Below are 27,104 nucleotides of genomic sequence, written 5' to 3' on the forward strand. Positions count from 1 at the left end.
CCTATTTTGGACGTCCAGAGGACGTCGTGTGCTATTAGGGTTAGTTTACCTACTCCTCTTGGTTTTAAAACAAAGCTTAGCAATAACTCTGCTTCTACTGGGTCTACAGACCTGACACATATACCATTTTTTCACTTTTCTATAAGCTATATTTGTTATTTGCTAATTTTTTTTTCAATAAAGTAGGTACCTACTTTTTGAGTTATTTGCGAAAAACCGTCTAAAAACGTGTTTTTTTTTGTTGAAAAATGAACATATTCACTCGCAAATATCTCTAAAAGTATTGACTTAGTAAAAAACTCTATAAAATAGAAGTTGCTTAGAATTAGTCAGTTTATTCAATTCCGGACTTATTTGAACGTATTTGTTTTCATCCCCGATAACGGACGAAACTCACCTCCAGATCAAAAGCACATATCGGCACAATATTACTTTTTTTCTTTAACATATTAGCTATGCGTGTCCCAAATTTTATGTCAAACCAAGCGTTTCTTCAAAATTCTGAACAAAAACCGTAAGTAAATTAAATGAAAATGTAAAAGGTACATTCTTCTTCTTCTTTTTTTCTCAAAATGTTATTTTATGCGATTTTACAGTGATTTGGTGTTTATTTAAACAAATTTGCATTTTCTGTCGTAAAGTATCAATGAAAAACATAATATTTTAATAGAAATGACTCAAAAATGTCATTATATGGCATTATAACAAGTTATTTTGAATCAAAACAAGATTTTGATCAAATTTTATAGTGTAAAAAACGTTAAAATACCTTTTTTTACATTTTCCTCCATTCCCAAAATACATCATCATCGATTTGGCTAAAAATTTGCCCGCAGATAGCTAAAAGATAGGACTTTAAGTGGTTAGAAGGATTTGAATTATATTACAATACCAAAAAAGTTACATGCAGTAATATCATACTCAAAAGTATATATTAGTCCAGTCGGGATAGCATTTGACCTTGAATGCCAAGCTGCACAAAAATGTATTTTTCTGATCTTTAGGGGAGTCAATAGTAGCCTAAATTTAAAATCGCGAATGAATTCCTCCGTTACGTTAGCGGCCATCTTGATTTTAAAGGAGAACCTGTTTTGCTCAATATCTCCGCCATTTTTAACTTTTCGACAAAAATGGAAGGAACTGAAATTGTTCCAAATAAATCGTATTTACAATTATTACAATTTCTTTTTAACAATTTTTGTCGTGAGGTCGATATTTTCGAGTTAATTTTACTTACAGTAGACGCCTATATTTTTGACTATAATATTGCATGTAACTTTTTGGGTATTGTAATATAATTCAAATCCTTATGACCACTTAAAGTCCTATGTTTTGTCTATATGTGGGCAAATTTTCAGCCAAATCGATTATGATGCATTTGGGAATGGAGAAAAATGTAAAAAAACCGTATTTTAACGTTTTCTACACTATAAAATTTGATCAAAAGCTTGTTTTGAATCAAAGTAACTTGTTATAATGCCATATAATGACATTTTTGAGTCCCTTCTATTAAAATATTATGTTTTCCATTGATACTTTACGAGAGAAAATGGAAATTTGTATAAATAAACACCAAATCACTGTAAAATCGAATAAAATAACATTTTGAGAAAAAAAGAAGAAGAAGATTTTTTGACCTTAAATATCTTATTTTTACTTCCCGCAGAAGCTATATACCAATTTTCAGACAAATCGGAGGTCCAAATTTTTTTTGCTCCAAAATTGAGTAATTTGAAATGGAATGACACAAATTAATTTTTCAAACAAATATTTTAAGTCGTTATGAGAAAATTATAATTTAACAGATGAAATAAAATAAACACAATTCAACTCGTAAAATATTTGGACCCTTACCAGCCGAACAGGTAAAGAACCCACCTTTTATATTATACCTTTTCTACCTGGCCTCAAACGCTCGATATTTTTAACTCGTGGCAACCTCGATTGACGGCAATTAGACCGCAAATACACATTTTTATGTGGTGGAAGTCAAAATGGCTGTGAAGTGTAAAAATTTTTGTATATAATTTAAATTTTTAAAATCAAAATTTTAGAAAACTGAGAACGATACAGGGCATTAAAAAATGCGCTCAACAAACATACACGAATTAAAATTCGAAAATGATAGTATTTCTTAGTGATGCCAAATGACTGCAACATGAAAAGATGACATAATGATAGCGGGATGTATATATATATATATATATATATATATATATATATATATATATATATATATATATATATATATATATATATATATATATATATATATATATATATACATCCTACTATCAATTTGGCATCGATACATTATGCATTTACCATCGATTTGGCATCGTCTTGCAAAGTGGCATCTGTATATCGATGCCACTTTACACTACCTTAATAACTTTATTCCTGTACTTGCTACCAGAAGTCTAATCAGCTCGGTAGTTAGAGATTTGATTCCTTGATGTTACTTTAATATATCAGCTTTCCTTGTTTACCTCTTACTAAGTTATATAAGTTTATTCCATAAAATGTTTGAGTCCAAAATGATCGTACAGTGAAAATATTATATACATTTAGTTCAGTGTTTTACCGTTTTGTCGCTGCCGTTATATACATGAAAACGTATATCCCACTTTCATTATCAATCATTTTGGCATCAGAAATTTGGCATCACTGTTGAATACAATATTATTCACAACGAAAAATAGACAATTTGAGAATGTATATATTATTTTCATAAAGAAATCAGTCTGGCATCATGTTTTATTGTTTTCACCCAATTTTGAAAAAATGTGAAAACTTTGTATTATCCACGTCCGTCTGTCCGTCTGTCTGTAACCACAACTCCTCCGTCAATATACCAGCTAGAATGACAAATGAGGTATCAAATGAAAGCTGATAATCCAAGGATGGTACTAAAGGTGAGATATTTGACCTTGGCGGTCTGTCCGTCGGTCTTTACGACCGCGAATATAACTCCTCCGTCATTATACCAGGTAGAATGACAAATGAGGTGTCAAAAGAAAGCTTATAATACAAGGATGGTACTAAAGGTGAGATATTTGACGTAGGCGGTCTGTGACTCGGTCCCTCCGACCGCGAATATAACTTATCCGTCATTATACCAGGTAGAATGACAAATGAGGTGTCAAATGAAAGCTGATAATCCTAGGATGGTACTAAAGGTGAGATATTTGACCTAGGCTGTCTTTCCGTCGGTCCCTCCGACCGCGAATATAACTCCTCCGTCATTATACCAGGTAGAATGACAAATGAGGTGTCAAAAGAAAGCTTATAATACAAGGATGGTACTGAAGGTGAGATATTTAACTTAGGCGATCTGTGCGCCGGTCCCTCCGACCGCCAATATAACTCCTCCATCATTATACCAGGTAGAATGACAAATGAGGTGTCAAATGAAAGCTTATATTCCAAGGATGGTAATAAAGGTGAGATATTTGACCTAGGCTGTCTTTCCGACGGTCCGTACGACCGGGAATATAACTCCTCCGTCATTATACCATGTAGAATGAGAAATGAGGTGTCAAATGAAGGCTGATATTCCAAGGATGGTACTAAAGGTGAGATATTTGACCTACATGGTCTGTCCGTCGGTCCGTCCGACCGCGAGTATAACTCCTCAATCATTATACCAGGTAGAATGATAAATGAGGTGTCAAATGAAAGCTTATAATCCAAGGATGGTACTAAAGGTGAGATATTTGGCCTAGGCAATCTTTCTGTCGGTCCGTACGACCGCGAATATAACTTCTCCGTCATTATACCAGGTAGAATGACAAATGAGGTGTCAAATGAAAGCTTATATTCCAAGGATGGTACTAAAGGTGAGATATTTGACCCAGGCTGTCTTTCCGTCGGTCCGTACGACCGCGCATATAACCCCTCCGTCGTTATACCAGGTAGAATGACAAATGAGGTGTCAAATGAAAGCTGATAATCCAATGATAGTACTACAGGTGAGCGATTTGACCTAGGCTGTCTTTCCGCCGGTCCGTACGACCGCGACTATAACTTCTGCGTCTTTATACCAAGTAGAATGACAAATGAGGTGTCAAATGAAAGCTGATAATCCAATGATGGTACTACAGGTGAGCGATTTGACCTAAGCTGTCTTTCCGCCGGTCCGTACGACCGCGACTATAACTTCTGCGTCTTTATACCAAGTAGAATGATAAATAAGGTGTCAAATGAAAGCTTATAATCCAAGGATGGTACTAAAAGTGAGATATTTGGCCTAGACAATCTTTCTGTCGGTCCGTACGACCGCGAATATAACTTCTCCGTCATTATACCAGGTAGAACGACAAATAAGGTGTCAAATGTAAGCTGGTAATACAAGGATGGTACTAAAGGTGAGATATTTGACCTAGGCGGTCTGTCGGTGGGTCCGTCCGACCGCGAATGTAACTCCTCTATCATTATACCAGCTATAATAATAAATGAGGTGTCAAATGAAAGCTTATAATCCAAGGATGGTACTAAAGGTGAGATATTTGAGCTGGGTACTCTTTCTGTCGGTCCGTACGACCGCCAATATAACTCCTCCGCCATTATACCGGGTAGAATGACAAATGAGGTGTCAAATAAAAGCTTGTGGGTGAAAACCTAGGACTTACGAAGTCCAATTTAAAAATAGGGCATATCAGAGATATGCCTTAGACATCATAGAAGACAATGACACAGAAAAATCAAACAAGCAATATGTCAAAAGGGCCTTAGTTATGTATCTTCGGTCCTGTTGGTCCAATCGTGATGTACAGGGTGTCCCGGAAAATAGTGCGTTCCTTGAAGGTATAGGTAGAAGGCACCATGTAGAACAAAAAACTCTTATAACATTTTTTTCTAAATGCAACCGTTTGACCAAAAAATTAAAATGTATTTTGGTATGTAAATTTAAATCTGACAACTATGTGCGGTACGCAAATTTAAGCATAGACAGTCCCATGTAAATAGATAGAAGATACTAAGATACAACAGATAGTTTTAAAGAATCCTGTTTAGTGTTTAGTGTCAATGCGAAAATGTTTTCGAATAGTGAGTGTATTACCTATTATGTTATTACCTATGAATGGTGTTTGTGAAAGGTTACTTGAAACATCTATTCGGTATAATAATTATTTTCAAGTAAGTACAACTTAGTTATTTCAGTTCACAAGTAAACAAATTACTGAGACATTATCTGGTGTATTTAAGTTCCACTGTAAACTATTAAAACTATGTAATTCAGTTAAAGCCCTCAGCAGTACTCAGCATTCAACCCATTTAAACCTTACTAAATACATAATACTAGTTTAGTTAAAAGACGTGTTTTTATGTTAAAAGATGTGTAATTCGTTTAAAATTATGCAATAGGTATTTCAATACATTTCAAAAGAAAATAATTTTAGTAAAATACATAAGTATTACCTACTATTAGGTTGGATTATTTTAAATACTGTTAATCACAATCACAAACGAGTTTTTATTATGTTATTATTCCGTAGTGCGTTCGATGTTGCCAGTTTATTAAAATTTCCAAACATTAAAATACAGGTATATGGAAAACAATGTTAACTTTTTTTTGGAAACGGCTAACTTTAGAAAAAAATGGTATAGGACTTTTTTGTTCCAAATTGTGTATTCTCTCCATACCTTAAAGGAACGCACTATTTTCCGGGACACCCTGTATAGCACCTCAAATGATAGGATTTGACAAACAGAATACAATGAGAGAAAAATCAAGTACAACCTCATGTCAAAAGGGCCTTAGTCGCGTATCTTCGGTCCTATAAGACCAATCGTGACGTACGGCATCTCAAATAATAGGACTTGACAAATAAAATACAATGACACAGAAAAATCAAATACAGCAACAAGTCAAAAGGGCCCTAGTTATGTATATCTAGTCCTATTGGTCCAATTGTGACGTACGGCAGCTCAAATGGTAGGGTTTAATGAACAGAATACAATGACACAGAAAAATCAAATACAGCAATATGTCAAAAGGGCCTTATTTACGTATCTTCGCTCCTATTGGTCCAATCGTGGCGTACAGCACCTAAAATAACTGGATTTGACTCATATAATACAATGACGTATGAAAATCAATTACAGCATCATGTCAAAAGGGCCTTAGTCTTGTATCTACGGTTCTATTGGTTCAATCGTGACGTACAGCGTCTGAAATGATGGGATTTAACTGGCAGAATAAGATGGTGTAGACAAATGAAAATGACGGCATGTAATAACACTTTAAAATTGTAGAAATAAAATGGATTAACACACATGGTATGACATATTAGGTGAGAGTATTTAACAAATAGAATACGATTACATACGTCCAGTTTTTGACAAGCGACTTCTCTACATATGATAAACGCGAAAGGGCCCCAACGTTCACTGCTCGACATAGGCCTCCCGTTCACTGCATATACCCACTGCTTTCTGACGCTGTGACTTGAGAGGATAGGATTTAACGAATAGAACGACAAAGAAGACTAAACAAGGCAGCTCACGGGAAAAACACAACTGTCCGTTTTATACTCTACAGGGAAGCATCAAATATTCAACGTAAGAATATATTAGAGTATAACGGTATGATAAATCTTTTTCTTCTTTTTTTCATTTAGTGCATTCCGTACGTTTTTTAAACATAATCAGGAGAAGTTGTTGAATTTCTGAAGTCTATAAAAGAATTTCTTAACAAACCTTTTTTTAATTGTGTTATGGATTATTTTTAAGAATGTGTTTAAAAGGCAGTTCGCAGGCTTATTGTTCAATGGTCTTATCACTTTCAAGCGCCTGTCTTTTTTGTAGGACTATTAATTGTTACTTGTGATTTCAACCATTCTAGCGGGGCAATGCCTTTTCTATAACTGAAATGAATATTGTTATCCATTTAATTTTTTTCCTCAATTAATTGAATGCCTCCTACTGGTGTTTGGTCTAAGCTTACCGCTTTTCCCCATTTAAGCTAAACTGCTCGTCAAAAGTTAGGGATATAGAAAATTATGCTCCTTTTCATAGCTAATTTTTTCGAGAACAGATTAACGGATTCCACTATTTTTTTTTAATATTTTAGATTTTTCTTTAGTATTTACACAGTTGTGCAAAGGTTTACACAAACTTCTTTTTTGTACTTATACCGAGTGGTAGGTATAAGTACAGAAAAGAAGTTTGAGTAAACCTCTTGATAGGTATTAGTTACGTATCTTCACTCCCATTGGTCCCAACGTGTCGTACGGCGGCTCAAATCATTGGAATCAGTCAACAGAATACAATGACTAGGGAGCGGATTTATATGCGATCAATTTTGATGAAATATTCGCATATATATGCGGTAAAAAATTACGAAATATGCGCAAGATATGCACAAAAATTCAAAAAATGCGCATTTCGGGAAACCACAAATTTTCTGTCTTATTTAGTAATCTTATTTATTATTTTTCAAATAAAATCATTTTTTATATATGCAATTTATTCACAGTTTTTACAAAAACTGCTACCAATAGTTACCTATTTAAAATAAAACAACAATATCACTATAAATATATCTTCGATTATAATTCACTACAATGTGTTTTTCCAAATTCTTTACGAGGAAACATATTCTTTGATCAGACAAAATATTTTTATAACTTGAAAAACTCCTTTCAACATCGATAATTGGTGCGTATTTAAAATAACTTGTTAATTTCCGTTAGAAAATCGTAAAACTTTGGCTAAAGGTGTAAATTCTCTTAACAATAGAGGATTTAAAAAATCACCAGAATTATAGGTAGGTACCTACCCTAATAGCACAAGGACGTCCAATGGACGTCCTTCACGGACTTTAGGGACGTCCATTGGACGTCCGTTTTCGTCCGAGGAACGTCCTTTATACGTCCTATTTTGGTCCAAATGTCGCGCTACCGAACGTCCATTGGACGTCCATCTAATGTCCGAGGGGACATATATTGGATCTTAATCGGACGTAAATTGGACCTTAATCGGACGTCCTAGGGGACGTAAATTGAACCCTAATCGGACGTAAATTGGACCTTAATCGGACGTAAATTGAACCTTAATCGGACGTAAATTGGACCTTAATCGGACGTAAATTGAACCTTAATCGGACGTAAATTGGACTTTAATCGGACGTAAATTGGACCTTAATCGGACGTAAATGGGACCTTAATTGGACGTAAATTGGACCTTAATCGGAGTAAATTGGATCTTAATCGGACGTCTTAGGGGACGTGAATTGGACCTTAACAGGACGTCCAATTTTGGTCCAAATTCCACGTTGCCAAACGCCCAATGGAGGTCCACCTAACGTCCGAAGGGACGTTCGGTGGACGTCAATTGGGCCTTCATAGGACGTCCCAGTTTGGTCCAATGTATTGCTGCCGATCATCCATCTAACGTCCTGGGAGGACGTTCGGTGGACGTCTAGAGACGATATTTATACCTGTGGAGAATGTATTGTGGGAAATAAAAAATATATTTTTTAAGGAACTTATATTACATCTTATATTAATTTACAATTATTGGATATTAGATTATTTACATTAAATTATAATTACATTTCTCCAAGAAATTAACGCACCACCTTAAAAATGGGCCATTTTTGATGTCTCGAATTTCCTAAAGCCATTGTCCCATCTAAGTGATTTTTTTAATAATATTATAGCCTAGGCTATATGGGCTACCTCCATAAGCTTGTCATGCACGGGGAGCTATACTGTAATAATATTATATCACATCGCTGAGGGAACTCTACATTACATATACTTTTCGAATCAAAACTTTTATTCTCTTAATATTATTACTTAAAAAATATATACTACATTCGTCTCGCTAAACTCGAAAAATAACTTATAAACCATAAAAATCTCCAAAAATATAAATGACATAAATGAGAATTGGCACAATTATTATTATGGTTTTAAGTTGATTTTTCGGATTTAACTACAATATTATGCAAAAAATTATGTTATATCGCAGATTTAAAATGGGTTTATCTCGAAAACAGTTATATTAAGTTTAGCGAGATGATTGTAGTACACTTTTTTTAAGTAAAAATATTAAGAGAATAAAAGTAGACTGGTACGCAGTCTGATTTTTGCATAAGAGTTTAATGAAATGGTAACAAATCAATTGGAAGTTCTGTCCGACAAAATACATGGAACGTTTTCGGTAGTCTGATGTTCCAAGTTTTTAACCTGTTCCACAATTAAAACTTCCCCGGTTCCAGTATTCCCGTACATCAAAGTTTGTCCGACTAGACACCGTGAAGCTATTAACAAATTTTCAGCTTGCTGTTAATCAACTTTTTTTATTACGCGGGATCCAGGTCTATAAATGAATACAATAAATAAGTAGGTAGGTACATATTATACACTTATTTATACGAGTACAATTAATAGTAGAGCTGGTTTTTGGGATGTTACAAGCAGCATTTGCATTTCCACAGAGATACTTATGACAGAAATAATAAAATACCGAGACGGACTATTATTATAATAATTTACAATAGGACCCGACGGCCGACGCTATAGGGACAGGTAAAATTTATGACTGAACAATGCACCGAGCATCGATACAAGCAATATGTACCGGTCGAAGGTTATTTTTTATTGTGCCAAATGGACGTATATAGTACCTACCTTTAAAAATCGAATACACAAATTAAAAGATATTTAACAACCATAAAGATTTGTCAAACTCTATCACCGACTTCATGAAAACAAGTATTATTACATTCTTTGATGGTTTTTGCTGTAAATTTTAAAGGATTGACATGAAATTTGGCATACGCATAGCTAACATGCCAAAGAAAAAAAGTGATATTGTGCCAATGTGTGCTATTGCCCTGGGGTGAGTTTCACTCTTTCTCTGGGGTGAAAAACGTTCAAAATAAGTCCGGACTTCGATAAACTGATTAATATTAAGCAACCTTTATTCCATACTTACAAAGTATGTGTACTTACAAATTAGTATGTGAATTTGGGGGGTGAGTTTCACCCCGAGGAGGGGTGATATACAAAATATAGATAGATACACAAAAGATATACAAAAATGTTTCAAAACATCGAAAAAATGTGGTAAAATGCAAATATACATATCATATTATGATAAAATTGCGATTTTGGCGATTTGCCTTTTTGGATAGAATGATGATGATGTTGATTAGGATAAAACTGCGAAGAATTTTTTTATCGAAATATAGTAAAAAATATGAAAAATATACCAAAAAGCTTGAAAAAATATGTAAGTATGTAAGGAAAAACATAAATAATTAAATAAACTTTTGACAACACAACACAAAAGTTTGAAACACTCACTATTTAGATTGGTTGTCCTGGCTTGTGATTTTCTTCTTTGCAGATGACGCTCACGGATCGATGTCAATGTCCAACGGACGTCCGAGCACGGACGTCCAATGGACGTCCAAAGGACGTTCATATTTATTCAACACGTAAGTACGTCCAACGTCGGACGTCCGAAGGACGTTCATTTATAGTCCATCCGCATTAGGACTAAAACTGGACCTATTTTGGGCACACGTACGCTCAACTTCAAAAAGATGCTCTCAATATTCATCTGTAGTAAGGATACATTGATAAAAATTATATTTTTGCTTATTAGAATTAACCACCAAACTTCTATCATCTTGGTAACGGGAATAATAAAACATTATAAAGTCCACTTTACATCAACAATAATTGAACAAGAAATTGACGACAAGTTATTCAAGGTCAAATTTGGCTTATACAAAACACAATTCTACTTCCAATTTTGCCGTGAATAAACAGAAAATAAAGAAATTTGACAAAATAAAACATATCCAATTGTTCTATTTCATCAAATTCCTTCATTTTCTTTTACAAATCATACATTTTGTACTCGTCAAATTTGGCCTTGAATAACTTAGTCAATTTCTTGTTCAATTTATTGTTGATGTAGAGTGGACATAACGAATAATTTACCGATCAGATTTTCACACTTTACATAAAAACAAAAACATGTATTAGATATTAAACTACATATACAGTTTTGAATTAAATATGATTTATAATCTTTTCCATTTAAACTATTTTATTAACATAATTAAGTTAATATTTTATTAAATAATTTTGCTGTTTAATCCCCTTATTGGTAGAATATGTCCAATATGGACGATTGGAAAAGGTCCGTATTTCGTCCGAGTACGGACGTCCAAAGGACGTTCATATTTATTCCACCCGAAGGACGTCCAACACCGGACGTCCGAAGGACGTACATATTTAGTCCACCCGAAGGACGTCCAACGCCGGACGTCCAAAGGACGTACATATTTAGTCCACCTGAAGGACGTCCAACGCCGGACGTCCAAAGGACGTACATATTTAGTACACCCGAAGTACGTCCAGCATCGGACGTCCAAAGGACGTCCGTTTATGGTCCATGGACGTTAGGACCAAAAATTGACCTATTTTGGACGTCCAAAGGACGTCGTGTGCTATTAGGGTATTAAATATAACAAAAGTATATAAAAGTATATAAAATTCGGATTTCCGGGTAAAACATCCTTCGTCATTTTAACATCCTACAATCATTTCATAACGGCGGCGTATTATCCTATAAGTACTTTGTGTAGAGATCGTTTATTTTCTAAGAAAAAATGAAAGGCGGTTAATGAGCTGTCTCTCTTGGTTCTCGAATTAATACAGACCACAGCCTGTGCGTGGAAATATTTTGTCGAATTAAAAAATTTAAATTTTGTTTTGGACTAATGAAATAAAACATTTTAGTAGTTCCAAAATGACACAAAATCTAGGCATCGGATAAAAAAGTTTATTTGAAGAAAGTGTATTTTTTTGTTCTTCTTAATGGCGGTACAGGCTCGTTTTTTTAATATTGTATTTAATTACAGAATAATTTTCAAATATTACCTAATATATTTTTCAAATTGGGCTCTGTACCGCCATTCTTTATTATATTACGGATACGTGTGCCAAATATCTTGAAAAAATATTCAAAATTACAGCCGCAATCTTGGAACGCCTTTTGTCTACCTGTTGATCGCTACTGTATCACCTTAAACAATTTTTTAAACAAATTCACAAAAATAATTTTTTCATTACGAACGATTTTTTAGATAAGTTGGGTTATTCTGAGCAAAAAAGGTATCTTGAGATTTTTCTCTAAAATTGATTTTTGTCGAGTTATATGGCCATTTTCGCATTTTTCAGGTTTTAAATCGCGTATAACTCGACAACAATCAATTTTAGAGAAAATTGACAAGAGACTTTTTTTGTTCAGAATGTCCAAAATTATCTAAAAAAAAATTGTTCAAAGTGAAAAAATTATTTTTGTGGATTTGTTTAAAAAATTGTTTAAACAATTTTTCGACCACGGCACCTTGTGAATATGTTATAAGGACCTCTTTTTGAGTAAGTTTGTGCAAAAAAATCGAATCGGAATAATTTCACTAACAGGGGCGACGATAAATCCGGGACTATAGCGCTAATTATTAATAATTAAAAATAACAGCTTTGTAATAAAATAATGACAAAAATCTCTTAAGGACCTTGAAGCAAGGGTTTGAAACTTGATCTGCTCACTTTTTAATTTCATAATAATAACTTTTAATCGAGTTATTAAGACTTAAAAATGGCCATTTTCGCATTTTTCAAATTTTTAATCGCATATAACTCGACAACAATCAATTTTAAACAAAAATGGCAAGACACCTTTTTTGCCCAGAATGACACAAGTTATCTAAAAAAAATTGTTCGAAATGAAAAAATTGTTTTTGTGAATTTGTTTCAAAAAAATTTTTTAAACAATTTTTCGACCAATGCACCGCCCGGCACCCTTTGGATATGTTATAAGGACCTCTTTTTGAGTAAGTTTGTGCAAAAAAATCGAATCGGAATAATTTCGCTAGCGGGGGCGACGATACTGCCCGGTCTACTTTTGATGCTGATGGTGATAGAATAGATACTTTTTATATAACAAAAATAAAACTTTTTTTAAACTCTTTAAAAAATTTGTGGCGGGTTTTCCCCGAAAAGTGCGTTATTTTTTGGACATTTTACGTTGAACTAGTCGATTTGGAATTTGACGAATAAGAACCAACTTTTGATTAGCTCCAACTCTGTTTTTATTGTGTGTCCAGACTTCATACATACATCATTTTTTTTACTGTTTTATAAGCTTTATATTTGCTAGGAATAGTTTTTCGATCAAATACTTACTTTTTGATTTATTTGCGAAAAACCATCTAAAAACAAAGGTTACAAGGAATTTAATTAGTTTATCCACTTACGGACTTATTTGGACCTATATTTTTTCACACTCGAGAAGGGGGTGGTACTCATCCCCAGAAAAAAAGCACACACTGGCACTCTGATGTTCATTTCGCGAAATATCGCAGGGTTCGTATTTAAAATTTTTAATTTACTCCTCACCCCTTTCCGTGGGGGTTAGTTTTTAGTATCATTCGATAGACTTTTGAAAAATATTGAACACGCATTTTTTAGTTTTTCGATCTGACGTTCATTTCGCGAAATATTCGCTTTTTTGTGAAACTTTGTGACTCGCCCATCATTTCTTCAGATTTGGGAACACTTAATAATCGGAGGGGGCCAAGTCAGGAGAGTAAGCCGCATGAGAAAGTAATTAGAACCCCAACTCGAATTTTTGCTACTGTCACAACGCTCTTGTGAGTCGATGTATTGTCTTAGGTCTTGAGAACACTTTTTTCTTCTGCTTATGGAGTCGTTTTTCATTCATCACATACCGGAACTCACCACATAAATTTTGAAGACCCTGACATCAAAACTGTATTAAATTATATGTGATCTAAGTAAGTTAATGAAAAGTCAGAATAGATAGAGTAGAACACTTATAAAAAAAATTGTAACAAGCAATTGGACATCGTAAGTTCTAATTTTTCACAAAAAGTGACCGGAAGTTGAACCGGCAGTCGATATTTGAACCCTTCGTGTAACTTTTTGTCAGCTGATATGACGGATGAATTTTGTTCACCTACAGATATGGACGAACAGACAGGCATGAAACCGGAAGTATGTATTTGTTCTGGTCTTTCTTAGTCGTGTTGACCAATAGTTTGTACTATTTCGACGAATTTAAAACAGTACTTTCGGTTGCAACTCTGGAACAGGCAGTCCGAGGTCAAACTTCTCACATGTAATATCATATTTTGGTTATAGGCTTTCATTTGACACCTTATTTGTCATTCTTTCTGTCCTACTAATAGACGAGTTGTGTTTATTGACGGACAGACATGGATAATTCTAGGTTTTCACATTTAATGATAAAAACAATAATTATACAATTCAGTTAACCTGACTATATCATTGTGATAATGACTTCTTATCTAAAAGTGACAACGGCAATAATTGCCGTTGTAATAATTATTATTCCATTCACTCACGATAAAATATCGCAAAACCTCCAGATTTTAAAGAACCGCTTGGATTGACATAAAATTTGGCACACACGTAGCTAAAATGCCAAAGAAAAAAGTGAGATTATGCCGATATGTTCTCTTGTCCTGGATGTGACTTTCACCCCTTCTTGGAGGTGAAAAAACATACGCGCAAAATAAGTCCGGAAGTGGATAAACTGACTAATTCTAATTCTAAGCAAATTTTGTTCTATAAAAGTTTTAGGTCAATACTTTTCGAGGTATGTGCGAGTGAATATGTTTATTTTTCATAGAAAAACACGTTTTGGACGGATTTTCGCAAATAACTCAAAAAGTAAGTATGTACATATTTTATCGAAGAAAATATTCCTAGCAATAATATAGCTTATGAAAAAGAGGTGTCAGTATAAGGTCTGTAGACCCAGTAGAAGCAGGGTTGCAGCTAATGAAAAATAGGTTCTTATTCGTCAAATACCAAATCGAATATTTCAACGTAAAATAACCAAAAAAATAAAGCACTTTTCGGGAAACACTCATCATAACTCTTTTAAAGTGTTTAAAAAAAATTTTTTTTGGTGTTTTTAAAACAGTTTCTAGCGTGAAAAGTAAGCAAGTTACGCTGAAAATAAAATCGTTCCCTTTTTTTTTGGCAAAAGAAAGTCATGAAAATTAATTGTTACCGCTTCACACGTTACTTTAGATAAATGTATTGTTTATACAGGGTGTCTCCGAAAATAGTGCGTTCCTTTAAGGTGTGGATATAATACACAATTTAGAACAAAAAGGTGTTGTAACATTTTTTCCTAAAGTTAACCGTTTCAACAAAAATTACGTTGTTCTCCATAAGAGTAAATTTTTATTTTCATAAATTTATATGACCTGGCAACATGGCGTAGAAGAACCTGTGACTGTGAAATTTAATCTAATGGGACCCCTTGTTTATTTACTAATTGAGTATCAATTTGCATATCAAAATGTATTTTCGTTTTTTGGTCAAACGGCTGAATTTAGAATAAAATGTTATAAGACTTTTTTGGTCTACATTGTGCTTTCTATCTATACCTTTAAGGAACGCACTATTTTCGGGGAAACCCTGTATATGATCTGTAAGTTGCATTGGTTCAAAATGCTTATTTTTGAAAGGGGTTTTGTTGAAAGGCCTCGAACGAATCACTAGTCACGAGTATGTATATGCAAATTTTGAACAGCCATATCTTAACCAATTTTTGTCTTCCAGAAAATCAAAAAATTCCAAATATTTAAAAAAGCAACACCTACATTTTTTACTCTTTAATATATTTGGTATCACTAATAATTTTTAAGTTATTTTGACAAAAGTCTTTTTTTCAAAATTAAAGATTTAAAAAAATTTACTTTAAAACCAAATTTTTCCACAAATAAGCACTTTGAACTGATGAAACTTACAAACACAAACAATACATAAAGTTACTTGTGAAGTGGTAACGATTAATTCCATTTGGGCTGTTAATTAGAGGGAGTTTTTAGAATATTTTTAACCAAAAAAAAAGGAACAACTGTATTTTGAGCGTAACCTGCTTACTCTTGCTGCTTGAAACTTAAAAAAAAAAAATAAAAATAAACGTTTTCTTAAACACTTTAAGAAAGTTGTAATAAGTTTTCCCAGAAAAGTGTTTCATTTTTTTTATTTCACGTTAAAATATTCGATTTGGAATTTGAGATATAAGAGCTTATTTTTCACTATAGTCTGTTTTTAAACAAGAGGAGTCATTCAAATTTCCCGCGCCGTACACCTTGTTTGTAATTGGTACAACCTCAGGCAATTTTACTCATATCAAATTTTGACACTATTGGCATTTCATAGGTCAGTTTATTTATTTTATCAGCAATTTTTGTATTTTCTGCGTTCTTCCTTTTATTTTTAGATTTTTAGTCAAGATTACCGTCAAAGGCCGATATGATCAACCAAAAAAGAAGATTTATCTGATGATATTTCTAGTGACTTTCTTGGGTGTGAATCTGCCATTTAGTTTACCTACTCCTCTTGGTTTTAAAACAAAGCTTAGCAATAACTCTGCTTCTACTGGGTCTACAGACCTGACACATATACCATTTTTTCACTTTTTTATAAGCTATATTTACTATTTGCTAATTTTTTTTCAATAAAGTACCTACTTTTTGAGTTATTTGCGAAAAACCGTATAAAAACGTTTTTTTTTTTGTTGAAAAATGAACATATTCACTCGCAAATATCTCTAAAAGTATTGACTTAGTGAAAAACGCTATAAAATAGAAGTTGCTTAGAATTAGTCAGTTTATCCAATTCCGGACTTATTTGAACGTATTTGTTTTCATACCCTATAACCGACGAAACTCACCTCCAGATCAAAAGCACATATCGGCACAATATCACTTTTTTTCTTTAACATATTAGCTATAGGTACGTGTCCCAAATTTTATGTCAAACCAAGCGTTTCTTCAAAATTCTGACCAAAAACCCTAAGTAAATTAAACGAAAATATAAAATGAATTTTTCAAACAAATATTTTAAGTCGGTATGAGAAATTTTAATTTAACAGATGAAATCAAATAAACACAATTCAACTCGTAAAATATTTAGACCCTTGCTTGGTAATCCAGCTGAACAGGTAAAGAACCTACCTTTTATGTAGTTTATAATCTGAGAGGATGGAATATTTTACCAAAATATTCCATCCTCTAAGTTTACAATAGACCTTTTCTACCTGTCCTCAAAAGATTGGTATTTTTAACTCGTGGCAACGTCGAAAAGCGGCAAAATGATGGGAAATACACATTTTTATGTGGTGGAAGTCAAAATGGTTATGAAGTGTAAAAATTTTTGTATATAATTTAAATTTTTAAAATTAAAATTTTAGAAAACTGAGAACGATACAGGGCGTTAAAAAATGCGCTCAACAAACATACACGAATTAAAATTCGAAAATGATAGTATTTCTTGGTGATGCCAAATGACTGCAACATGAAAAGATGACATAATGATAGCGGGATGTATATATATATATATATATATATATATATATATATATATATATATATATATATATATATATATATATATATAACAATTTTGAGTTTCGGTGGGTTGGAGTCAATAAAAGGGCTACTAGAAGACTATTTTTTAATTACTCAAGCTTTCGAATGTGTTTACATTCATTTTCAAGAGCTAAAAAGTAACTGATAAAGTGGAACAAAGATCATGTAAAAATACAACTTACCAGATAAATCTAGATTGGTAATTAAACTTGCTTACATAAATAAATACAAATAAGAGAAAAAATGTTAATAATCATCAAATGAATTCTTCCAGACTGAATATTACAAAATAACTGCCAAAAGATTTAAATTTTTTGAATTTTGAATTTGAAATATAGATATTAAAATGAATTTTCAAAATTTTTAAGTCAATGTCAGTGAAAAAGTATGTCAAACATCGACAAGTAGCTAAAATTGGGATATATTTAACTATATTACTGACATGATAATTTATTAAAAAAAAAGTAAATAAGTAGAAGAAAAGAAAAAAAAATTAAAAATTATTTTCGTAGTTTACAGAAGCACAAACGAATGTAACAGGATACGAAAAAATTTTTTACATGTTATGGTGCTATGAATAAATTATAAAGAAATTATGTAGTTATAAATTTTACTTAAATTCTGAATTTCTGATCTTTTATTTAAACTATGATCACTTCTGCTTATAGATAACATTTCTAAAAAAGTCCTTTTGAATTTATTATCTTCATTGCACAAAATTTGAATGTTGTCAAAGTCCATTACATGGTCTTTTTCAATCACATGTTCTGCCAAAGCACATGACGGTTTTTTTATTCTGCAATCGCTTTTGTGAGAAATAACGCGATTGGACAAATTCCTCCCAGTCTCGCCAATATATACAGCCTCACATTGAGTACAATTAATTCTGTATACTACATTAATTTTCTCTAATTTATCTATGGGATATTTTGTCTTAGAATACAGAGATGAAATAGTTTTGATGTTTTTCGTTGTTATTTTTATATTGTCAATGGCCTTTAAAATTTTAGTTAACTTAACGTTTAATTACCAATCTAGATTTATCTGGTAAGTTGTATTTTTACATGATCTTTGTTCCACTTTATCAGTTACTTTTTAGCTCTTGAAAATGAATGTAAACACATTCGAAAGCTTGAGTAATTAAAAAATAGTCTTCTAGTAGCCCTTTTATTGACTCCAACCCACCGAAACTCAAAATTGTTTTATCCAAACAAGTCAACAAAGTACTTCTTTTTTCTTTATATATATATATTATATTATATATTATATATTATATATATATATATATATATATATATATATATATATATATATATATATATATATATATATATATATATATATATATATATATATATATATATTCTATAACACTATAAAACAGTGTTGAAATTATCGGGAAATGCGGTCTGTGGCTTAGATTGAAACTACATTTAATTCTATTGAATTCGATATTTCGATGAGTATTTATTAATTTTTCATCTTCATCAGGAACAAACTACAAAATTAACTAACAGTTAGGTACAAACATAATATTACAATGATATAACTTACGAATTGTTGTAGGTATGTTATATAAAGCAATTTAACTTAAAGCTATGCATGTCGTTTCACGAGAACGTCGAGGGCGGCACTGAATCAGGTATCTTTTCTCACATGTGTTAAGGGCCAAAAGTTCCAATATCGAGCCATCTGTTTAATATTCTGCTATTTTTAGAATTTTAAAACATTGCAGTAAATTTCGCTTAATCTACTTGTGTCTGATTTATAATTAATTGAACGTTTATTACTGTTTATGTGGTACATCTCGAGGAACAATCTTTTCTTATAATTGCTTTCTGAATCTAGGATCTTGATATCTGACAAATTAAATTGGTGTCCTGTTGTTATGGAATGGTGTGCTGCTGCACAAGTATTTTTGTGTGTTTTGCAATCACTTTTGTGCTGCGTTATTCTTTGTTTCAACCATTGCGATGTTTGTCCTATATACTGCCCATCACATTCGAGACAAGAAAGTTGATAGATGATATGACTCTGATTTAGAAGCGGTGTCTGGTCTTTAAGCTTCGAGAATAAGCTATAGTTGGATATGCTATTGTATTTCGCTATTTTGGTTTTCGGAATTCCGTTCAGCAGCTTGATTATATTGTTGGTTAAGCCATTTATGAAGGGCAACTTTTTGTAAATCACGGGATCTGATGGTCTGTTGTCACGTTGCCCGTCGTATAAGTCTGAGTTATATATCAGTTGCTTAAGAATTTTACTTGGATAGCCGTTGTTCAAGAATATGTTATTTCTCTCAGCACTCTAAAAGCCAAAAACACAACACTGTTGTGGCAATGAAAAACAGAATTTTACACATCAGCAATGACCTGTTCACACAAAAGAATTTAAAAATACTCTATAACATATTCTTGAACAACGGCTATCCAAGTAAAATTCTTAAGCAACTGATATATAACTCAGACTTATACGACGGGCAACGTGACAACAGACCATCAGATCCCGTGATTTACAAAAAGTTGCCCTTCATAAATGGCTTAACCAACAATATAATCAAGCTGCTGAACGGAATTCCGAAAATCAAAATAGCGAAATACAATAGCATATCCAACTATAGCTTATTCTCGAAGCTTAAAGACCAGACACCGCTTCTAAATCAGAGTCATATCATCTATCAACTTTCTTGTCTCGAATGTGATGGGCAGTATATAGGACAAACATCGCAATGGTTGAAACAAAGAATAACGCAGCACAAAAGTGATTGCAAAACACACAAAAATACTTGTGCAGCAGCACACCATTCCATAACAACAGGACACCAATTTAATTTGTCAGATATCAAGATCCTAGATTCAGAAAGCAATTATAAGAAAAGATTGTTCCTCGAGATGTACCACATAAACAGTAATAAACGTTCAATTAATTATAAATCAGACACAAGTAGATTAAGCGAAATTTACTGCAATGTTTTAAAATTCTAAAAATAGCAGAATATTAAACAGATGGCTCGATATTGGAACTTTTGGCCCTTAACACATGTGAGAAAAGATACCTGATTCAGTGCCGCCCTCGACGTTCTCGTGAAACGACATGCATAGCTTTAAGTTAAATTGCTTTATATAACATACCTACAACAATTCGTAAGTTATATCATTGTAATATTATGTTTGTACCTAACTGTTAGTTAATTTTGTAGTTTGTTCCTGATGAAGATGAAAAATTAATAAATACTCATCGAAATATCGAATTCAATAGAATTAAATGTAGTTTCAATCTAAGCCACAGACCGCATTTCCCGATAATTTCAACACTGTTTTATAGTGTTATAGAATATACTTGCACGGTCGATAAATACATCGGATTTCGAATCCAGTTCTGTATATATATATATCAATTTACAAATTCGTTAACATCATCCCTGATGATGTTAACGACTGTTAACGAAATATTGGAATCGTAGAAAAGAGTACACTGAGTCTTCCATTTCAGCTGTTAACCCAATAATTTGTAAATTGATAATTACTAATCAGCTGTGATCATTTCTAGTATAATTTCTAGTGATAATTTCTATATATATATATATATATATATATATATATGAAATAAAACGAAAAGATTTCTCTGGTGTACAGAAGAAACCTTTTCCGTAGCGGCCGTGACCATGTGAATTCAAAGTCTTGATAAAGACGATGCAACGACAAAAGATACCTCTTTGTATCACAGATTTGTCTACAAAGCCACGTTATTCGCTACGCATTCGTCAATACGGAGAAACCGTGGTAATATGAAAGAAACGGCGATTGCATTTTATTACACTTCGACCACCACCGACATTCTACACGACGTGTTTCAAGGTAATATCAACCTCTCGTCAGGAATGTCTAGGTGGACAGTCGAAGCGGAATAAAATGCATGGGGCCTTCCTGGTGATAATAAAACAACCAGACTTCAGTACACTAGGTACGACATCTATATGAAATAAAACGAAAAGATTTCTCTGGTGTACAGAAGAAACCTTTTCCGTAGCGGCCGTGACCATGTGAATTTAAAGTCTTGATAAAGACGATGAAACGACAAAAGATACCTCTTTGTATCACAGATTTGTCTACAAAGCCACGTTATTCGCTACGCATTCGTCAATACGGAGAAACCGTGGTAATATGATAGAAACGGCGATTGCATTTTATTACACTTCGACCACCACCGACATTCTACACGACGTGTTTCAAGGTAATATCAACCTCTCGTCAGGAATGTCTAGGTGGACAGTCGAAGCGGAATAAAATGCATGGGGCCTTCCTGGTGATATTAAAACAACCAGACTTCAGTACACTAGGTACGACATCTATATGAAATATTCACATGGTCACGGCCGCTACGGAAAAGGTTTCTTCTGTACACCAGAGAAATCTTTTCGTTTTATTTCATATAGATGTCGTACCTAGAGTACTGAAGTCTGGTTGTTTTATTATCACCAGGAAGGCCCCATGCATTTTATTCCGCTTCGACTGTCCACCTAGACATTTCTGACGAGAGGTTGATATTACCTTGAAACACGTCGTGTAGAATGTCGGTGGTGGTCGAAGTGTAATAAAATGCAATCGCCGTTTCTTTCATATTACCACGGTTTCTCCGTATTGACGAATGCGTAGCGAATAACGTGGCTTTGTAGACAAATCTGTGATACAAAGAGGTATCTTTTGTCGTTTCATCGTCTTTATCAAGACTTTGAATTCACATGGTCACGGCCGCTACGGAAAAGGTTTCTTCTGTACACCAGAGAAATCTTTTCGTTGTATTTCATATAGATGTCGTACCTAGTGTACTGAAGTCTGGTTGTTTTATTATCACCAGGAAGGCCCTATGCATTTTATTCCGCTTCGACTGTCCACCTAGACATTCCTGACGAGAGGTTGATATTACCTTGAAACACGTCGTGTAGAATGTCGGTGGTGGTCGAAGTGTAATAAAATGCAATCGCCGTTTCTTTCATATTACCACGGTTTCTCCGTATTGACGAATGCGTAGCGAATAACGTGGCTTTGTAGACAAATCTGTGATACAAAGAGGTATCTTTTGTCGTTTCATCGTCTTTGTCAAGACTTTGAATTCACATGGTCACGGCCGCTAAGGAAAAGGTTTCTTCTGTACACCAGAGAAATCTTTTCGTTTTATTTCATATAGATGTCGTACCTAGTGTACTGAAGTCTGGTTGTTTTATTATCACCAGGAAGGCCCCATGCATTTTATTCCGCTTCGACTGTCCACCTAGACATTCCTGACGAGAGGTTGATATTACCTTGAAACACGTCGTGTAGAATGTCGGTAGTGGTCGAAGTGTAATAAAATGCAATCGCCGTTTCTTTCATATATATATATATATATATATATATATATATATATATATATATATATATATATATATATATATATATATATATATATTGTCATGATTTTAAATAGTTATTATGATTTTTTAAGATACTCAAACCATAGAATAGTTAAAAATAATAGATAATTTAGTAATTTTAATAAAGCCCAAAGTATATGGATAATTTTTGATTATTGCCACTTTTGAGGGGTATCGTTGATTGGAAGGTTGAGAAGAATAAGAATTATAAAAAGAACTAAAGTTAGGAGAGCACTTAGTAATAATTAAATAGTTATAAGATGGTTTTATTTAAGTGTATAAAGGTAGAATTACATAAGAAATCAAAATAGGTAATCCTATATCAAAGATGATATTTCAATGACATATAAATTAGAAATTAGTAAATAGAATATATAATAATTTGAATTTTGAGTTTTACCAGAGAATTACTTCTATTTGTATCATACAATAGCCTTATTTGTTCGTAAGAATCATCAAAAGGTTCCATGTTTCCAAAAGTCACTTCGAAAGGAACTTCGTTAAGGTGATACGTCTTGCATCATTTAGCTGCATGTATAGATTTGTGAAATTATGTTGAAATAGACATTAATCTAAAATTTGAGAACAATAGTTAGTTCAATATTAATAGTATTAGTATAAATTTTAAAGAAAAATGTGGAAAATAGTTCAATAGAATCATAGCTTTGACAAGTGTCGAAACTATAGGTCAAATTAACGTATAAGAATGATATTTTGAGGAAATGGCTTATGCATATTCAATTGCTGATTTATTTTGTGTAAATTGAAAGTTATTTCAATCCTTTGTATGTAGTAATTGTGTAAATATTTGAATTTTAATATGTGAGTGTAAGTGATAAAGAAACTAAAAATGAAGTGTCGGACGTTGAAATGAACCCTAATAGAACTTTAATAAGGGCACCTAGCAAGAAGGAAATTATATCAAAATGAACTAGAAAGTTTAATCTATTCAAATCCCAGATTAGATTATACCCAAAGATTAGGATAGAATCACAATTTGGGTTCATATTTCCAAAATTTTCATCAAAATTATTATTTTGATGAAATGTCAAATTTATTGGAATTTTTTGATTGGTGAATTCAAATTTTCATAGCAAGGATTGTTATTAATAATTAATTTCCATTGGCTGTGAAGGGACGCCAAGCCAAAAGGAATCCATTTTAGAGAGACTTCTGCAGGCTTTTGAACAAGCAACACCTGTTTATAAGGAGCTCCGCAATTTTTTGAAAAAAATGCGTTAAATCGTAAAAATTTTAAATTAAAAACTTTTATTCTACTAACCTGTATAAATAATCTTCATGGTGAAGAAAAAATTTTCAAAAATGACCCTCAACTTTATAAGAAAAGTGAAAAAGTATTCCGATGCGGGTATCTACCATGTTTAGAACATTGTTCCAGTGAAATAGAAGGAGTTGGTTTCTTCTTGGATCCGAAGAGACTTCATAGCAGTTTGGTTTATCTTCATATTACATCGTGAAAGGTTGTACTGAACAGTTTATATTTTTAATTGATCATGATCTAAAGTCAATGTTTTTCATTTTCTAGCTTTAGTATAACAAATTTTGAATATTCAAGATAATTTTGGGTTATCTTCGACTTAATTTTTTGTCAAATACTTTTATTTTTTTTTTATAGTTAAATTCATTGCATCGTATTTCTTCCTTCAGACTTTCGACTAGATAACCTAAAATAAATAATTTAGCGTTAGATAGATCAGCAAATATTTCAAGTTGATATCATATTGATCTGATCTATATTATTGTATAATTACCTTGTATTTTTGATGTTGCATAACAAAGCCTTTATTTTCAATATATTTCCAAATTCGTGTACAATATTCGACAGTCTTTTGTTATTTATCAACCATTTCATATAGCTGTATTTTTGTGTCGTTTGTTTAGTTGATATTTCAGAAATCTTTTCTCACACCTCCACAGATAGGAGATCTCATGCAGAATTCACTTTATAACTGAGCTAGTAAGGTAAGTGATTAATAGATGGCGCCGGGCAAAATCAATATTAAAATCAATTATTAAATCAGTATATTTAAAAAATTCAATAATTAAATAAAATAAAATAATTAAAATTAATAATAATTAATAAAATAAATAAATAATAATAAATTAACCCGCGTATATATGAAAAAATATAATAATTGGCACAACCAAAAATAAAATAAATTATTGTTGTTGTTATTATTAAAAATATATGATAATATATATATATAAATGTCAAAGGTAAAGTTCATTGGGTGTGCAGCTGGAAATGAAAGCCAAAGTGTACTCTTTTCAACGAGCTAGCAATATTTCGTTTAATTTCTTAAACATCATCAGGCCAGTTGTTGGATGAGCTTGTTAGCCTCGATATAAAAAGTTCGATGAAGAACGCCAAGTGAAAAAAAAACCAACATTGGATTTAGTGTACAGTGAAGGCATAATAACTCACACAACCAAGTGTATTATTTTCCGTGTGTGCCGGAGTAGTCAAAATTACTTAAATTAACATTTAGGACAAACAATTTTACGAATACATAAACGAAACAATTAATATTCAACATTTTGGTGTTTACATGTTGGGAGGAAGGCCCATATATATATATATATATATATATATATATATATATATATATATATATATATATATATATATATATATATATATATATATATATATATATATATATATATAAATTAAACGAAAAGATTTCTCTGGTATACAGAAGAAATCTTTTCCGTAGCGGACGCGAAAATGTAAATTTCCAAGTCTTCATAAAAGACGATGAACGACAAAAGACACCTCTTTGTGTCACAGATTTGTCTACAAAGCCACGTTATTCGCTACACATTCGTCAATAACGGAGAAGAACCGTGATATGAAAGGAAACGGCAATTGCATTTTATTTCACTTCGACCACCACCGATATTCTACACGACGTGTTTCGAGCTCATGTCAAGCTCTCGTCAGGAACATCTAGGTGGATGGTCGAGGTGTAAGAAAATGCTTTTGGCCTTTCTGGTAATAATAAAATAACCAGACTTCAGTACACTTGGTACGACATCTATATTAATTAAACGAAAAGATTTCTCTGGTATACAGAAGAAATCTTTTCCGTAGCGGACGCGAAAATGTAAATTTCAAAGTCTTCATAAAAGACGATGAACGACAAAAGACACCTCTTTGTGTCACAGATTTGTCTACAAAGCCACGTTATTCGCTACACATTCGTCAATAACGGAGAAGAACCGTGATATGAAAGGAAACGGCAATTGCATTTTATTTCACTTCGACCACCACCGATATTCTACACGACGTGTTTCGAGCTCATGTCAAGCTCTCGTCAGGAACATCTAGGTGGATGGTCGAGGTGTAAGAAAATGCTTTTGGCCTTTCTGGTAATAATAAAATAACCAGACTTCATTACACTTGGTACGACATCTATATTAATTAAACGAAAAGATTTCTCTGGTATACAGAAGAAATCTTTTCCGTAGCGGACGCGAAAATGTAAATTTCAAAGTCTTCATAAAAGACGATGAACGACAAAAGACACCTCTTTGTGTCACAGATTTGTCTACAAAGCCACGTTATTCGCTACACATTCGTCAATAACGGAGAAGAACCGTGATATGAAAGGAAACGGCAATTGCATTTTATTTCACTTCGACCACCACCGATATTCTACACGACGTGTTTCGAGCTCATGTCAAGCTCTCGTCAGGAACATCTAGGTGGATGGTCGAGGTGTAAGAAAATGCTTTTGGCCTTTCTGGTAATAATAAAATAACCAGACTTCAGTACACTTGGTACGACATCTATATTAATTAAACGAAAAGATTTCTCTGGTATACAGAAGAAATCTTTTCCGTAGCGGACGCGAAAATGTAAATTTCAAAGTCTTCATAAAAGACGATGAACGACAAAAGACACCTCTTTGTGTCACAGATTTGTCTACAAAGCCACGTTATTCGCTACACATTCGTCAATAACGGAGAAGAACCGTGATATGAAAGGAAACGGCAATTGCATTTTATTTCACTTCGACCACCACCGATATTCTACACGACGTGTTTCGAGCTCATGTCAAGCTCTCGTCAGGAACATCTAGGTGGATGGTCGAGGTGTAAGAAAATGCTTTTGGCCTTTCTGGTAATAATAAAATAACCAGACTTCAGTACACTTGGTACGACATCTATATTAATTAAACGAAAAGATTTCTCTGGTAT

General features: G+C 32.8%; 1 long non-coding RNA gene across 1 annotated transcript; it reads right to left on the minus strand.

Moving 5' to 3' along the window:
• Positions 1-23,130: 23,130 nt before the first annotated feature.
• Positions 23,131-24,943, minus strand: LOC126879644 (uncharacterized). The gene is made up of 3 exons (XR_007696168.1): positions 24,653-24,943; positions 24,163-24,565; positions 23,131-23,452 (listed from the first exon to the last, which is right to left on the minus strand). It is a non-coding gene; the product is annotated as an uncharacterized LOC126879644 (long non-coding RNA).
• Positions 24,944-27,104: the final 2,161 nt, after the last annotated feature.

This window comes from Diabrotica virgifera, chromosome 2 (genome assembly GCF_917563875.1).
Source record: "Diabrotica virgifera virgifera chromosome 2, PGI_DIABVI_V3a".
Lineage (NCBI taxonomy): Eukaryota > Metazoa > Arthropoda > Insecta > Coleoptera > Chrysomelidae > Diabrotica > Diabrotica virgifera.